Here is a 17737-nt window from a genome sequence, read left to right on the forward strand (position 1 = left end):
CGTTCTCTCAGACATTTCAACTCAACCATCGACAAAGCTAAGCGTTTCACAAGCCTTCGCCTCGCTATTAGACCCATTGAGCTTCGTCGCACCATTTGATGTCAGGGCACGACCCATGTTCCAAGCTATGGCGGCAGGGCATAGATTTCGATGAGCCTCTACCACCTGACGTTGATGAGTTGTGGAAGAACTGCGTATCGGAACTGCCCATCCTGTGTACTGTTTAAATGCCACGTCGCCTCTCAGTGGCATCGCAAGATCATGGGATCTCGACAGTATATCTCTTCACGGACGCTATCTCTTAAGCTTCTGGATTCGCAGTGTTTGTATGCCAACCACTAACCAACGGCAGTTTTACCATCCTGCTCCTTACTAGCAAGTGGCGCCTTGCACCGCTCAAGACGATTTCTATAGCACATTTATAGCTTCTTGCGTGTCTTTTATCGGCGAGGTTACGACGTTTCATTCAGAAAATTCCCGAGATCTTATTATGTGTCAACTTCTTCTGCACTGATTAAACGATAGCGTTGAATTGGATCTGGGTGGCGCTAACCGCATCGAGCCCCCATAAATAACTGTGTTTATGAGGTTCAGGATTTCACTTAAGGCTACACTCAGCGGCACTGAGTGAGTGCAGACAACCCAGCAGGCCTTTCGAGATGCGCAGCAGGAGCAGCACTTCTAACACGAGAAACGACGTTGTGGACTAGACCTCAGTAGTTGAACAAACCCGAAGCGAACTGGCCTTCAGTACCTTGCGCAGCGCTTAACGTGCATGACCTGAAAAGCGAGCTAGTGTCCGGGTGCCCACCTGCAGTCTCACCGGAAGACATACATACCCCGACACCACTGCTGGGCGTCGAAAACTACAGCTAATTCTCCAGACCTCTCAGAGTAACCGCCTGGATTTTGAACTTAATTTGCATCATTTGCCGAAACTAGACATTCTTGTCTACACCGCTGACATCACTGGAAATTAATCACGTGGAGCAGTACTGGCTTAAGTTGGTTGAGAGAACCTCCTTCCTAGCCGACGTCGCCGCACGTCATGCGTGCCAGCCGCTGCCGTCAGCTTTTAACATGTTGAGCCTACGGTCGGATATTGACCAGGACGGGTTGGTTGGAGGCCACTTGCAGGAACTCGATGGACCAGAGAAACTCAAGCACCAAATCCCTTTAGCAAGTGACATGTTTACACGGATCTTCGTATCTGGACCACATGCCGGTCTTCTACACTCCGCAGTTCAAGTTACGTCTCTGGACCTCTGATAAAGCTTTCGGATCTTAAAGAGAAGATAAGTCGTTAAGAAGGTGCTTCAGCCGTGCTTGCCGTGTAGCTGTTGACGTTTGCTTCCAGCGTTCGTCCTGGTTTCAGCTTATTGAAAGACTGCGTAGCAGAAACGTCACCGTTTGACGTCATGGGAATAGGCTTTTGTGGCCTACTTTACTGCCCCTCTACGCAACAGTCTACGAAGCTTGATATGGCCGTTTTCTGCTGTGTGGGGACACAAACAATGCACATAAAAGTAAGCTCGAACATGCCAGGCCAAGCATTCACCCTTGACTTTCGTCGTTTTACATCCAGGCGTGGTATTCCCTCTAATTTTATTCAGATAATGCTGCGATACTCAGCAGCTGTTCCAAACAACTGCGATTGCTGCTCAGGGAGAGTCCATGACTGCGCAAGTGATCAAAGCATCAGGCAGAAATTCAGCGCCGAACGAGCTCCGTGGATGCGATGAAGCCTTGCCTTGGACGAAACAGCCTCAGCTAGGAAGAACTGCTCACAGTACTGGCTCAGGTAGAAGCGATTGTGAAATACCGCACTCTGACGCAGTTCTGCGATGACACCTAGGATGCAGAGGCGCTAACACCATTGCACTTCCTAACCAGCCAGCTCGTAGTTGGTGTACCAGCATGAAACACCAGCTGGATGCCTAGTTCAACCGTGCGTGACTTGCGAAGGTGGGTGAAGTAAACAGACGAGGTGCTGTCCCGAAACTATGGAGGAAAAAATATTTGTTTCTCCTCCGTTCAGCTCATCATTGCCAGTCATCGCCTTCGTCTCGACAGTACTTAGGCGACGTGGTGATTGTCAAAGACGACAACGTGCTGGCGTTGTACTGGAATCTATCCAGAATTGTCGAAGCGTTTCCAAGCAGGGACGGCAGCGAGAGATATTTCAAAATGGCCTTCCCGAACAGCCTGCAAGTTAAGCGAGCCGCTCAACGGTTGTACTCTTTCAACGCAAACCACCACACTGCGGCCCCGGGAGGATGTTGAGTCTACCGGGGCAAAGCAGTGACGCGAAACATCATGCGTCGAAAAGACAACCAGCGAAGACGAGGCCGAAGCGGGCGGCGGGTGGGGCTGCTTGTGAACATGCAATAAAGAAACGGAAGTGTTCGACCGAGGAAACCCGGGTGTCCGTATCTTTGTCGCTGCAGCCATCACAACGAAACCTCCAAGCCAAGAATAAGCCGACAAGAGAAAACCTGAGAATGCGACATGCTAGCCACATGACAATGCAACGGAACTGGGATCCGACGCCAAAGCCTAATTTTCACGCAAGGCCAAGAAATACAGGACTTGATGTGTTGATCGATGGCCAAAAAGCCACTGCTTTAGTCAACACAGAACCCGAGTACCCTGCTGTCAGCGGAACATTGGCCGCCAGGTTGAGGAAATTCCACGATTACTTGAAAAGACCCTCCAGTACAGGCAGCTGGAAGATACCTCATAACACCGACCGAACTCTGCACGGCAAGAGTCATAGTTCGTGACCGGACTTATGCTGCGACATCCGGCAACAACTCTCAGGCGACGCAATTCTCGGCATGTAGTACCTGACCCAACACGGCTCAGTCGTCCAAGTCTAAAACTCTGTCCATAGATAAAGCGATATCACCGAAGAGAACGCTCAGTCATCGTGCCCTAAGTATAGTTAAAGTCAATATCCCACTTCACGCCAGCTTCATAACATCCATCCCCGCAGAAGCAGCCGTAAACATCCAAGACGTTGTCGAGAACGACCAACAGCAGCTGTTCGAATATCAAAGGGGTGTTGTAAGGGCTATCGCTCAATGACACCAAGGAAAAGCACAGGTAATGGTGCCGAACCTCAGCCAGCAGTATAACCACTTGAACAAAAAGCTCAACGATCGCATGCATAGAAAGATTTACAGTAGTCAGTGATGCGCTAGTTTTATCGGATTCTTCCAAAGCTCTAACAGCTGTGCGTGTTCCTAAACCACTTTTCGATAATAATCCCTTGCTTCCCATTGATAAACAAGAACAGCTAAAGGTATCCAGCAATTTAAGAACTGGTTTCCGTCGTCATAAAGAATTGGACAAGCACCCGTTGCTAAGCATCATACATAAACCAATCAATTGACTCGACCACTCCATCAAAGCCCCTTCCAAGTTTCGAGAAGAGAGCGAGTGACCATAAAGCAACAAGTCGATAAAACACTGCTACACATAAACATGCAGCCGTCGAATATCCCGTAGCCGTCTCCTGTGGTCTTAGTGAAGGAGAACGCAGCGCTTCTGCGTTCATCATCGTCGCCTGAACAAAGCCACAAAGTAGCGCGTATACCCATTCCCCCGGATAGACGATACACTGGACCGACTCTACAACGCCAAACATTTTTCGTCGACGAACCTCATGAATGGTACTGGTGAATCGAAGTTGATGGGAGGGATAGAGAGAAGACCACCTTTATTATTTAAATAAAATATGGGGTTTTACATGACAAAACTATGATCTGATCTTGAGGCACTCCGTAGTGAGGGACTACGGAAATTTTAACCACCTCGGATTCTTTAGCGTACACCTAAATCTAAGTACACGGCTGTTTTGGCATTTCGCCCCCATAAAGATGAGGCCACCGTGGCCGGGATTACATCCCGTGACCCCGTGTTTAGCAGTCCACCACCATGTCCACTAAGCAATCACGGCGGATGAGACCGCCTTTATCGCGCCATACGGCATCTAGGCACTCAAGGTCATGCCAACTGCCCTTTGCTCTGCACTTGCAACTTTCCACCGCACAATGGACACGGTATTGGATGGCTTGAAATGGCAGACCTGTTTGGTCTAGCTTCATGACGTAGTTTTTGCCTCAAAATTCGACGCTCACCTTGATCGCTTTCCAACACTACTAGAGGTCTTCAAGTTATCTGGGCTGACCCTGAAGGCGGAGAAGTGCCAATTTGCTTAGAAAAACATTGTTTTCCTACGTCACGTCATCAGAATGTCGGCAGTCGTTCCTAACCCGCTTAAAACTGCTGCCATTGCGAACTTTCCGCAGCCTGTCGACAAAAAGGCAGTGCGCACGTTACTGGGTCCGTGTACGTACTCTATGCGCTTTGGCAGCAACACTGCGCACCTCCGCGCTTTTGACCCTTCTCATGAAATGCGACGTGGAGTTTAGGCGAGAAACACTGCAAGTCGCGGCATTTGAAGAAATAAAACGAGCCTATAGTCACGACTAGTATCGTCCACTAGGACGAAAATGCCGACACCGAAATTCACACCGACGCAAGCAATGTAGGACTCGGCGCTGTCCTAGTCCACAGGAAACACGGATTTTAAAGGGCAATATTTTACGCTAGCCGGTCGCTGTCAGAAGCAGAAACCATTTATTCAATTATGCAAAAGGAATCTTTTGCCATAATTTGTGCTACAGCGAAGTTTCACCTCTACCGTTAAGGCCATTAGGCGTTGTAAGCGACCATCATGCACCCTGTTGGCTAGCCAATATACAGGACCTAAGAGGACGCCTAGCACGGTGGAATCTCCGACTGCAACTCGACATGAACGTAATATACAAGCACGGCCGAAAACCCTCCTATATGACTGCCTCTCCCGAACTGGGATTCACCTGTGACCTCAAGACGACTAGGGCGTGGACTCTTTGCTAGGGACAATCGATGCCGGCGAGTTCATCGTACAGCAGCGAACAGACCTGGAGCTAAGAAGCCTTGTCGAGGTCTTAGAAGGGAAGGAAGCCGTTATGCCAAGGACATTTAGGCGATCAATGCCTGTGTTTTCATTGTAAAACGACGTCCTTGCAAATAAATGCTTCTCGTAAGTCCGTGCCAACTATCTTGTTGCAGCACTGCGGACAGAGGGTATTGACGCCCTTCGTGGTGGCCGAATATCAGTCAACGCCGACTTCTCCCCTGCGTTTGTGAGGATTCAGGAGAAGTATTACTAGCCATACCTGATCGTTACGGTAAGACGTGCCGAGACTGCCACGGATGCAAGACACCACGCACAAGTCAAATCAAAGCAAATAGAAGCATTTATCTTTATATACATACAAAAATTACAGCCTGCCTAACCATATTGTGCTTGTTGGCTTGTCAGACAGAAGGTGGAGGGTCTTTTCAAATGAATAACTTCATATACACAAATTTCTTGTTTAAATACACGGGACATCATCGATAAAACTCACAACACAAGATAACCCATAAGAAGCAAGTCAGGCTATGCACAATTCTATATATTTATGCACCAATCTCTTATATTAGTCATGATCTTTCCATTTATCATCAAGATTTTCAAGAAATCTTGCTGAAACATCGTAATTGCGCATGTTTTTTACCATAGTTAGTATTGACCCGTTCTAACAAAACGTTTTAGTTTCCTCAATGAGACATATTTTTAGAGGAATTTTATATTCACTTCAACAATAACACCGCGTCAACACAGCAAAATATAACAGTTGACAAAGCTTAACGATGCCTAAGTCATCGTACTTATATTTCACGTCAACCGAGTGTAGTTTGGCGTCGTAAGATACAGTGTTAATGAGTCATTTTAGGATAGGATTTAATGCTTTCTTCTTATATTGGGAGCAGCTGCCATTTACAGCAATACTGTATGTTAAAACACGTTTCACTAATTCTGTGTGTATGACTTGTCTAGGCTGAAGCGGAGATTTTCCCCGAAAGCAATACCTCATGCCACAATGGCCATACTCTTTCTAGAGAGGTCAACAATGTAGCTGTTCCAAGTGAGGTTTCGATCATAACGGATAAGGAGATTATGAACTGTTCGTTCTATTTGCATGATTTTGCAATCACATCGGTACCAATGGGATGAGTGTACATATAGTGGTTGGGTTAAAGAAACAATTTGATGACGTTTTTAAAGCATGTCGCTTTTGTTTTGTGAAGGTTTAAGAAACATAAAACTTCACGAGAAGCAGTCATCTACTTTAGCTACATCTGTTTGAAATGTTTAAATACCTTTACAATATTCAGTGGCTTCAAGTGCGAGCGCTGTATCAGCAGCGTATTAAACGACTTTTTATTTCATATTCAATAAAGTCAATTCCGACACAAACATTAAAAAGCTGTAGCCTGAAAGTACTTGCTTGAGATACAACAAAAGTATTGTTCATCAGATCTCCATATCTATTATAAAGCATAACACACTGAAACCTCTTTGTATAACGAACAATAAATATTTTGAACTGGCCACAGAAACCAAGTGAGCTTAATATCTTGAGTAGAAATTTTTCACACTGGTCTATCGTGTCGAATGCTTTTGCTAAACCAAGAAATAGGGCTAGCACAACGTGCATATATTCTATTGCATTGCAAACAGAATCAGAAAATTCATCAAGTGTTGTCCTATTCATTTTCTTCGTAAAGCCAAATTGGGCATCATTGTTGAAAGAATATTTTTCACAGAATGATTGCATAACGTATGCAACGTGCTTTTTAATTATATGTGCTATCGATGACGGTATTGCAATGGGCCTATAATTTGTTAAGTCACCTTTTTTGCCGAATTTCTACGCAGGTCAGACAATAGATATCTTTTTTTCAGCTATATCACCAGTTTAAACATACCGTTAATTGTGTTCAGAAGAACATCTTTAAAAACGCTAAGGCTGATGTGAAAATCTGAGACAAATCCCACCGTATCCTGGTGCTTTAAACTGTTTCACTCTGCATATACTGCTCCATGGAGCTTCCGCTAATATGAGGGGCAGATACGTTGTGTATGCACGTGCTCATTTCGGTTGATGTTCTACAGGACTACTGACAGTTATGGTTCGCAACAATTGTGTTGTATTTGAGACAACGTAATTAAATTTATTACAAAGCACCTTCACGTTTTCCATTGGAAAATTCTGCTTTACTTTTTCGTGAATGCAAGCCTTTCTTTGCCTACCCATAAGATATTTCGCGATCTGCCACGTCTTCTTTCCGTGATATCTGTTCGGTGAAAACGCGTGAAAAAGGATCTTTTCGCCTGTCGTAGTTTTGAGTTACTTGATTCGACAATGCGAAATAATCATGCCATATCGCTTTATCATCAGGTTTTCCCTACATTGTTGCTATGCTTTATCTTTCGCGCAGCACAGCTCTACTATCTCATGAGTGTTCCATTTCTTATCTGGGCTTCTTATTTTCGTGTCAACGGATTTAGTTCACTGTTCGTAGACGTTGCGAAAGAGTTCAATAGCTTTTTGTATAAGCTGATATGATCCAAATGTAAAAGGGTACTGCAGTTCACCGTCATCATCATCAGCCTATATTATGTGCGCTTCTGGACGGAGGCCTCTCCCTGCTATCTCCAATTACCCCTGCCCTACGCCAACCGATTCTAACTAGCACCTGCGGTTTTTTTTAATATTTCATCACCCGTATAGCCTTCTGCCGGCCTCGACTGTGCTCCCCTCTCTTGGAACAGAGTCTGTAACCCTAATGGTCGACCGGTTATCTAACCTACGCGTTTCATGACATGCCCAGCTTTGTTGCATTCTATTACTATCAATTAGAATATAAAAAAAGTGCACGGGTGTTTTAGCATTTCACCCCCATCGAAATGCGGCCGCCGTGGCCGGGATTCGATCCCGCGACCTCGCGGTCAGCAGCCAAACACCATATCACCTGAGCAACCACGGCGCAATTAGAATATCGGCTGTCCCTGTTTCCTCTCTGATCCACACCGCTGTCTTCCCGTCTCTTTACGTTACGCCTAACAATGCTCGTTCCATCGCTGTCTGCGTGGTTCTTAACTTGTTCTAAAGCTTCTTCGTCAGTGCACAAGGTTCTGCCCCATATTTCAGCACCGGTAGAATTAATTGATTATACACCTTTCTTTTTAATTATAATATTATGCTTCCAGTCAGGATCTCATAATGACTCCTGAATGCGCTCCAACCCATTTTTATTCTACTGTAAATTTCCTTCTCATGATCAGGGTACCGTATGAGTCATTGAATTAGGTGAACATATACTCCTTGACAGAGTCTAGAGGCAGATTGACGATCCTGAACTCTTGTTCCCTTGCCCTGCTATTGATCATTATATTTCTCTTCCGCATATTAGTCTTCAACCCCTCTCTTATACTCTATCTGTTAAGGTCCTCAATCATTCGTTGTAAGTCGTCCGCAGTGGAGCTGAAGAGAATTTCATCTGCAAATCGAAGGTTGCTGCGGTATTTACCGTTGATCCTTACTCCTAAGCCTTCCTAGTTTATTAGCTTGAATACTTCTTCCAAACATGCAGTGAATAGCATTCGAGAGATTGTGCCTCCTTGTATGTCCCCTTTCTTCATAGCTATCTTTCTACTCTTGTGTAGAATTAAGGTAGCTGTGGAATCTCTGTAGATACTTTCCAAGATATTTACGTAAGCGTCCTGTGCTTGTTGATTACGTAATGCCTCTATGACTGCTCGCATCGCTACTTATCCAATGCCCATTCGTAATCTATGAAACCCATATATAGAGGTTGATTGTAATCTGCGAATTTCTCGATTACCTCATTGATGACATGGATGTGATCTATTGTCTAAATAGAAACCAGCCGGTTCCCTTGGTTGACTGATGTTCGGTGTTACCCTTATTCTATTGGAGATTATCTTGGTGAATATAATATATAATACTGGAAGCAAGCTAACGGGCCTATCATTTTCTAATTTTCTTACGTTTCCTATTTTGTTGAATAACATATTGTTAGAATTCTTCCAGTTCACTGGTACCCTTGAAGTCGATAGACAGTTCGTATAAAGGGCCGCCAGTGTTTCGAATGTTATGTCTCCTGCATCGTTGATTAAACATACTGGTATTCCATCTTCTCCTGCCGCTTTCCCCCATTTTATGTCTTGCAAGACCCTTCTAACTTCACCGCTAGTTATACAAGGAGGCTCTGCAACCTGTTCATTACTACTTCGAATGGCGGTATCGTGGTTACTTTTGGTACTGTACAGGTCTGTATAGAATTCTTCCACTGCTTTTACTAGATCTTCGATATTGCTGATGACATTAGGCTGCTTATCTTTCAGTGCATACGTCATGATATTACAAAATAATTGGTCTAGTTTCCTGGTATCTCAAACAAAGCCTCGTATAATGCCTACAATAGTTCTATGACTGCCAGACATCATTGCAACTGTTACAAGGCAGTGTACGGCTAGTTTTTGCTTGATAACTCACGAAACCTACTGCTGGTTTTGTAAACGAATTATTATGTGGTCCATGCATGACTTTGTTATATAACCACATAAGTATTCCTCTTTAGTACATTCATAAAATGCGCTTACGAGCCCGAATTGTGCTAGCAAATTGAGGTAATCATCAGTAATATTTTTGCCTAATTCATAATGTCAATGTTAAGTTCCCCCGCAATAATTAAGTGCTTGTATTTCATGTATTTGTGAAAAAAGTATGCAATTCAAGCAAAATGTTTTGGCTTTCATATACTGTAGCCTTACATTGCGCATAAAATTTACTGTGTATTTTCTCTGGAAATACAGAGTACATTTAGTAAGTGACGGTCTCCGCATGAATAAAACTAACATTAATTCGTTTTGTCATCGACCCATATTTTTATGCACACCATAACAGCACCTTCTTTACGATTATCACTGCAAAGTGCGTATTGAGAATACCCAGCCAAGAGAAATACGCATTTTTTCGTCACCTCTATAATAACTTCGATTAAAATAATAACATCAAACGGAACCGCAGTAGTCTGTAGCATCAGTCCTAATTCATAGCAGTATTTGTTCAAACTTCTTATATTAACATGTAGCAAACTAAATTTGTGGTTGAATTGTGAATCATTTTTAGCAATTTCGATATGAATACTTCACTCGCGAAATGACTCAAAGGAAGCCATTACGCTAGTTTCTCGAGGTCTCTTTCTGAGTTTATGTTAATTACCAATACACCTTCATTATTCCGGACAAGCTTCTTGCCGTTATTCGCCCAGATAAATTTGAACCCTCGATCTATTGGAAGCTTCTTCCATTCCGAAAGAAGGAGTTTTTGAGCCGTTGTCAGATATTCAGTTATGTAGATATTGTCTGTCTGCAACATGCACCTTTTCTCCAGCCACATGTCCTTTGTGGTCTGGTCCACAAAGGGAACAATAATCGGCCCAATCTTATGTTTGTCTGCCTTGAATAAAAAACGCCGATGCAGTGATCCTATCGCCTGTCCCTCCGTTGTCTGTATCTTCAGCTTTACGCCGAGTTCAGTCATGACTTGGTAAATGTCCTGATTGGTGGCATCAGATATCGCGGGTATTTCTACGTCTCTGCGCCGCGTGCATTGTTCAGCGCTTTCAACACAATATTTCAACCTGGCAAGTTGAGTGCCCTTTTCATTCAACTTGCCAGTCAGTTCTGCAGTTTCTTTTTTACTTTAGCGATTTCATTTTCGCGATTGGCAATCTTTGACTTAGACTTCGTCGTACTTGAAAGTAAGCAGTTTCATTGGGTTTCACACTGCCTCTGTGATCGTGGTCCTTTTGTCAACCTTGCGTTGAAGGGTTCCCAGTCGGCTCAATATTTCGGTAAGCTCCTGGCTCAAGCCTTTACTCAGAGTATTCACAGACGCCGTGGTCCTTCCTTTCACTTTTACTATTTGACACACCGTAATCGCCTCCAGTTTCTTTGCAGGCTTCACGCTTCGAAGTTGATAATTCCCTTGGTTCAAGTTTCTTAAAAGCTGATTTAGTTGTTCCTGAGCACTTGCCTAAGTGGAAAGAGTTCTCACATTATCTGCATGTTAAAAACATTTATTTTTCAATACCATTCAAAGAAGGAAAACCGTGTTGAGGAGCCATTACTGATTGCAAGAAAGGTGAAGTTCAGTGGAGCGTATAATTGAAAAAAAGAACATCGCTTACCTAAGAACAGCGGTACAAGCAGTTAGGCCAGCATTCGATGATCCACTGGACTACGGAGTGTAGCCCCCTTTCGCTGCTTCCTTTTATAATGTTCAAATCTCGTGGACCGTGACGTCACTAGGCGCATCCGACGAAGTTATCTGTCGTTGCTTCGGTGCCTCTATTCTTTCGTCGCTACGGCCGTGCATCGGATCAGCAGTCCAGGAAGGGATACGTCAGTGCCGCAGAGCAACAAGAAAAGCAGTTAGCCCAGCATTCGATGCTACACCAGATTGCATAAGTATTACTAACCACACCTGAACGCCGATGTCGCCGATTCTGGCAAGACAAAGCGAGACTGCCATCTATGGAAGACACCACTGACAAGCCCACCGACAAGGCTCCAGTCGATCGGCCCTGATCCCCAACCGTTTCAGCTTATCGGGATGGGGTTGTGGGCTCCTTCCGACGCCCAAATCCGGAACCAAGAGGATCGTCGTGGCCCAATACCACCTTACCCGTTACGCCGAAACAAAGGCTCTGCCCAAATGTATAGTGCTGCGGAAGTGGGAAAATTCTTCGTTGAGAACATTCTTTTGCGACATGGTGCGCCAGAAGGCCTAATTACCCACAGATTACCGGCTTTTAGAGCTGATAAGGCCCTCCTGCAATAAATATAGTCAGACTAGACACCGCAGGACAACCGCCTACCACCCGCAGACAAACAATCTAACAGAACGCCTCAACAAGACACTCGCCGACATGTTCGCAATGTCGGCGAGCGTCTTCGTCTACTTCGAAAACAAGATGCTCGATTCAGTCCTTCCCTATGTGATGTTCGCTTGACACGCGGCAGGGCTAGAGACCACACTAATAGTGCCGTTCTACCCAGTTTGTGGAAGAAACCCGGCGACAGCGCTCGACGTCATGCTGTCCCACGTCACCCACGAAGACAACCGCGATGCCATCGTCAATATTAAGCACGCAGAAGCCCGAAAACTCGCCCGCCAGCCCATCAAGAGCCAGTAAAGGACGGAAAACCGACACTAGATTCGTGGACGACGCTAAAGAAAATACCAGCCTGGCGACTGTCTTTGGGTTTGGACCCTGAAGACGCCGACGAGGCCTTTCTGAGAAACTTTTGCGACGCTCTTTCCAACCCTACAAGATCATCCGACATATTGGAGCACTAAACTATGAGGTCGTGAAAGAAGGAATTACGCAATCACAGCGGCGCCTCTCGCGACCTGAAGCAGTCCATGCTGTGTGCCTTAAGCCCTTCTACCAGCGATAACGATCTCTCGGACTTCGTGTGCTTGTTATTCTTTATTTACTGCTTGTGCTTTAGTTTTTGCTCTCCGGTTTGCTGCATCGGTACGAGGTTTTTCCAGAGGGGGGCATTGGCGCCCCTACTTCACGATTATTTTTCAAGGAACTGCATTTCACCCGCTAACCACTGAGTGTTACCGCTCAGTGAAAGACATATACCGGTAAAATTCGCAACTTACTCGAATGCTATCGTTGGTTCTATTTGTTGTGTATGGTTTCGCCGCACAATCTTAAGATTGTATGCGCGACACGAGCTGAGTTGTGCTTTCTGGGATGCACACGGGCACCAGCGATTACTCTTGAGGGTTCAGCGAGTCGTGTATAAATGCCGACGCGCTTATCTCTCAGATAAGATTTTTGACGATCGCCGATTGCGCTTATTGCTGTCGTTGTACTTTGAGTCTAACCGGTTTTTCTGGACGCAGATTCGCCTAACGAAGAATTAGTTTCGCGAGGGACAGTTTCAGCTACTGCGTTTTTTTACCTTTGCTATAACGTTATGAATGAAATTATGTTCTCTCGAGCTCCAAATCAAAGTTAATCGGCCCTGTTTGACAGATACCGCGTCTACATGTGAACAGCACCTCCCAAGCACATACCTTCGCCGCATGCAGCAGTAACAAGAGCCGGATACCAGCGTGGGAGCCGAGACGCGATGAAAACTACGAAGCTTCGTTGGGGGAATCTAAGAACACATAAGATCGTCCGGAGCAACAATTCCGAGAAGACATGCATCAATAAATGTTCATTAAACAATTGTCTCGCATAAAGTGGCAACAACATCTGATCAAAGCCTCTACTAATAGGCGAAGGAGTGACGCAAAGAGAACATTGTAGCGGTTGTAGCGATGCGATTAGGAATGCAAAAAAAAGTAAACTATGCGGTTTTACATGCCAAAACCACTTCTTAATTATGAGGCACGCCGCGGTGGAGGACTCCGGCAATTTCGACCGGCTGGGGTTCTTTAATGTGCACCGAAATCTAAGTACACGGGTGTTTTCGTCCCCATCGATATGCGGCCGCCGCGGCCGGGATTCGATCCCGCGACCTCGTGCTCAGCAGCCTAACATCATAGCCACTGAGAAAACACGGTGGGTGCGATTAGGAATGTTCAACGTGTGGGTACTGAAAATGTAGTCGCCGCTGATTTGAGGACTGCCGATTAAAGAAGGCCCACGACCCGGACAAGAAAGCGTCTGCTGGTGTGCTTCAAGATGAATCATTCTTTTCTTAAAACACGCCCGCAGCGTGCTGCGGTGTCCCAGACGGTTTGAAGCCTCGAACTGCGCTGTGTACTACAGGGTGCCTTTCCGTCCACACAGTTGCACTTTTGTCTGGAAAGGTGGCGCGACACTCGCGGGCTTACTCCACGGGGAGGAGAGCATGTCGATCGTTCATGGAAATTAAGCACTCGTCGTTACCGTTTTCGTCATTTTGCGTCTTTCGCCACACGCACACACTACGGCGTTAATTCTAGTTCACTGTAGTCGCTTCACACACAAAAATATTCCATTTATATAAACATATTTACTAACTTTGCCACGCTTTACGCCATGCTAAGTAATGCTTCTCACAGTGCGTGGGATCTGTATAATATTTTGTTAATACATCCGTCATAGTTATTTTTTGTTAACTTTATCGTGAAATCGCGCAAATATGATCTTGAAATTCACGCGACTTGGTGACGCAATCCTTGGTCGGATTTTAAATTCTCCAGTCAGCTTTCATGACAATATTTACTCCCATGACGCAGATACCAGACCTCAGGAAAGAGGAGTTCTTTGTGTCAGCCCTTCACGTCATCAAGGCATACGTGGCCAGCGAGCTTCGAAAGCTGAAGTTCATTGGTTACAGGAACGATTTTGGGTGAGATATTTTCCTCCTCTTTATTGCAAGGTTGCTTCTTAGGACACAATTTTAGCATATAAAGGCCGTGAAACCACTCTATTGATGAAAGTCGACCATAATGGGATGAGCAATATAAAAATATACCGTAATGGCCGCGAATCATATACGAACAGTTTATGATCGCACTCTTCTTGTTTGCTCTTGGAGCTCTTGCAGCTCCTTACGAAGTCTGGCCAATTTACACACACTACAGCTCACTGAGCAGAATATTGCAGAATACTTCTGGTGCGCAACAAATAAATGTTACGATATGCCATGTCACTTATACTAACGGCTATAGTCATCTTCCCCTTGGAGATCCCACTGCTGTTTTCACGCGCACCTAAGTTTACGTCGAAAAGGTTGATTTAAGAGAGGATACACCACGTGGTCCAAGTTGACGTCGAACAGGGTTATCGAAGAGAGGCACTGAATGCACGTATATGACCAGTTACCCGAGTGTGTCTCATTGTTGGTATCGAACCTACTTTTAGACCATAGGCTACCCAAGTGCCCAAGTTTTCGCGAAAATGGTTAGCCACGGACAGACAGATACACCTACCGCTGAACAAGCGCAAGTTTCCAAGTAATATTTACTGAATTAGAAATGAGCGCTAGAATTTATACTATAAGCCGACGGGACTACTGCGCTGCTCCACTTTCCTCCTGATTAAGCAGCGCTTTATTGCAAAGCGACACCGACGCTAGAAGGAAGATAGTGTGAAAACCAGGAGAACTGCAGTTTGTCTTGCACGTTCAACTAATTTATTTGTTTTCGATAGGTCCATGAACAGCTGCGAAAACCTAAGCAATTGCGACCTTTTGAATTCACAAAGAAAAAAAAGCAAGCACGACAAGCGATCAAACAGCGATACAAGATAGTGCAGAAAAGGGAGAAATTACTTATATACCAAAATAGGTCGGACAGCACAATGGCAAATCAAAATGTCAGCATAATTTAGGTGTTTTTCTGGGTTGAAACACGTGTTAAAGCATTAGAGCTAAAAGTAGATTTTCCATAAAACACATTCATTACGCAAGTTTCCGCATTTCACAAGGAACAATACAGCCGATGGCAACTTTTTACAGAAATAATTGTGGACTAATTGACTAAATATAAAGATTCACAATATATTTGTCAAATTTTCTACGGCCTCATTTTGTACATGCATGCCGTACGCTCATATAGTCAGGCCAAACATGTCTTCCGAGAAATTGATCCGAGAAACTCTGCGAACCAATAAACGTCTCTGAGCACATTAAGTTTTTGCCACGATGGTGAAAGTAATACTGGTTCACAAAAGCAAACTCCAAGCTAAAAGAGACGAGAGAAACGTTAACCGACGTAAGCAACATTAGTATCTTTTTGGCATTCTTGAATTGAGTACAAAAGTTCTCTGCAGATCGATAACCATGGTTGGAACGGGTTTTTGAAAAAGCCGCAATTGGGATTAATATTTTTTTTTGTAACTCCTAAATTGGAGCCAAATTTTTTATACAAAGGACTAAGAATGAAAGAAACGTAATATTTGGGACAGTCTTTCTCTTTTGAGAGAAAATTTTTCAATTGTGTAGGCATACGGTATAAAGGTATTTTTAGTATTTATAACTGGGTTCCACATCTTGGCTCCATCTCTTGGTCCTACAAAAATAGATAACAGTGTTTCAACCTTTTTAAAGCACCCAACAAAAATTTCGATTACTCAACGAATCAATGAAAAATCCTGCGCCGGAAAATATTTGTTTAAAGGCTATAACGTTGAATGGTTACTCTTTAATGAAATACAAACATTATCCAGCATCCCTATATTGTACGTGATCATTTATCGAGAAAAATGGAAAATCGGTATCTTAGTTGAATTAATGAGTAATAGTTATGCGCACAGCGCTCTGTCACATTTTTCTGTAAGAGTTCAGTGATGCGCTGGTTGTATTTCGATGAAAGTTTTATATCACTAGAGCACAACAGGAGGCTCGAATTTTTAACAGATTCTTGGAGATTGATTTCAAGCACGTTGGAAAATAATGGCCGTAAGATTTTATTCATGAGGGAAATAATGCTATTCACCAATGCGGCTTTAGTTTATTACGAGGACAGTCAGTCTTTAATCAGTGAGAAAAGGCTAGAACTAGCACCATAAGCTTAGAGTTTGTGTACAACTAGATCATGTTCTGTAGATCATGATCATGTGTCCGTGTCACCGGTTAGCTACAGAGGGTTTGATGGCAGCAAGAAAACAAAGTAACTTTTATAGATCTGCTATGAAAATAACGACGTTGACAAAAGTTAACCCTTGGCCTAAATAAAAGTAACGAATGGTTGATCATAGTCATTTCAAGTGCTTTGGAAACAGAGACAAGATGGACACGGCACTATAGTTTTCTGATGGGACTGATGCCTTTGTGGACTCACAACTACTTTCCTTTCGGAACAGGAAGCAAACACAAGTGTGCGCAAAGCAAGAATGTAATTGTGGTGAACGAGCGATACAAATATCAAAGAAGAGCCTGTGACATAAAAATTGTATCTTCAGGAGTACAACCTTTAAATTTCAACTGATGTATGATATCGCGTTATCTTGATTTTAAGAACGTGGAACACTACAATGATGATTAAATCTACACTTCCAGTCACCATATATAGGTGCTCTACGTAAAAAATATCTACGATGAATGCCTCCACGATACTGTTGCCATTTCTCAAAATGGCGCATGAAGGATAATTAAAAACACTTTTTCTACGAGCTCAGAAGTGTGATCTTTTGTTTACACCAGGAAAACTTTGGCATTACACTTAATAACCTCTTCAACAATCTTATTATTTGCACCGTATGCATCACCTATTTATTTTCCAAATACGGAAAGTTCGTTTTATTTAAACTTTTTATGATTTGAACTCCAACTTTCAATTACTTCCAATGTCTCTTGTCGACCAGACGGGTTTCCGTCAAACTCTTGGTGTCATCCGCATCGTTGACCCAACACAGTGCACATTTCGCGTGACTGCGCAAGAAAATAAATTTAGTGTTTAAATATAGTGTTTCCCAAGTGATACAACACTTAAATTTTTTTGAAACAAACCGCGTTTTCCTTATAAAACAACGTGGGATACAGCACAGGCTGAAAGTGTAAAATGAAAGTTTGCAGACCACGTTTGACAGTAAGTATGCTTACTGCTTGCTCACATCTGTTTTGCGAAAGAGTTAGGAGGAAGCTTTAGTTCGAGCGCTCCTGTGTAAATACTTGTAAAAGGAGAATTCGTTTTTCTGGGCAAGCACTGCGCCAAAATTGACGAGGTTTGTTTTAAAAGAAAAAGACTTAATATCTAGTGAGTGATTGTTTCAAATTTTCGGTTGTTATCGTAAATTTTTTGCTAAAATT

This window comes from Dermacentor andersoni, chromosome 3 (genome assembly GCF_023375885.2).
Source record: "Dermacentor andersoni chromosome 3, qqDerAnde1_hic_scaffold, whole genome shotgun sequence".
In the NCBI taxonomy this organism is placed as follows: Eukaryota; Metazoa; Arthropoda; class Arachnida; order Ixodida; family Ixodidae; genus Dermacentor; species Dermacentor andersoni.